Genomic DNA, 1293 nt, shown 5'->3' with positions numbered 1-1293 from the left:
TTGAAGTTTCATTAAAATATGGCGCACATTCAACAAAAAGTGGCTGCTTCATAGATAGCGTTATCTGATTTCACCAGCTCCCATTTTTGCCACTCTGCCCCCTCCGTGTGATTGGTCGTTCACTTATAGCATGTACCGGGTTTGATCGGTAGTTGGTGATTTACTTATGCCATTTCATTGATTATGCACTTTTGATCAATAATTCTACTTCAAAATCTAATAAATTAATAAAGTAGGTTAATTGAACTGCCAATTACTGCCATCGGCGAACAACCAATCAGAAAAATGAGGTCAAAGTTTAGCGGGCGAAATTGCAATAAAGCATCAGAGACTGGACATTTGACTACTGGTTGTTTTGCAAACAAGCTGCCAATAAAAATCAGCCGCTTTGGTATCTCTGTGTCACATCATGTTCTTACTTATGAATGCTGGTATTGAAAGCTGAGAGATAGATGATAGTTTGCAAATTTCTGCTGCTTTAACATCAGTGTTTATTACAATCGGAAATAGTCGGGCGGCAGTTTCAAGTTAACAACGATTAAAGAGAGACCAGCCTCAAAAAAAATTACGCTTTACTTAGCCGATCAGTGTGTTGATCGAAAGAGGAAGTAATGTTTCACCAAATGTGCACATGTTGGAAATTGTAACTCAGTCTATCATTGAGGTAAAATGAAGATGCAAGTGGTTTCAGAAATAGAACTTTTGAATAGACATTATTCTTAATAAACATTGCTCTTTTGAAGTGTAATTGGCGGTTTATGTAAAATGGAAGCCAGAAACAATTCAAAGAGCCCTACTGAAGCCCTAAATGTGCACATCTATGGCGAGGTAATTTAAATGCCAGAAACATGAAAGAAAATTTCGAATCCAGTTTCAAAATATTTCACATTCAATCTTTGCCAACAACTCTTCACTTACTTATGTATATATTAATATTTGGTTTCGTTCTCATTTGGTTTTTCATGCAAACGAACATCTTCACCCCAATATTATAAATTCACTATGAATAGTATAATGAATTTATAAAATATCATAAATATATAGCATATATATTGAACCTTCTTCATCACATCATGTATATTGTTTGTTATTTTTCACCACAACAATATGCAGAATGAAAAGCTATGATCTAGAGGTAAACACATACACAAATATATTTACTGTTTTTAAATAAGCACTAAATAACTAAGCACTAGAATATATTAAGCATCGGCCGTCGCTGCACGTTATGCGTAGTACATGATTTTTTCAACTCTGCTGTGCAGTGCAATTATGTTAGCCAATTTTGTTTTC

Source organism: Trichinella spiralis, assembly GCF_000181795.1.
Source record: "Trichinella spiralis strain ISS 195 chromosome Unknown Scfld1, whole genome shotgun sequence".
NCBI lineage: Eukaryota > Metazoa > Nematoda > Enoplea > Trichinellida > Trichinellidae > Trichinella > Trichinella spiralis.
This window is presented reverse-complemented; position numbering follows the sequence as displayed.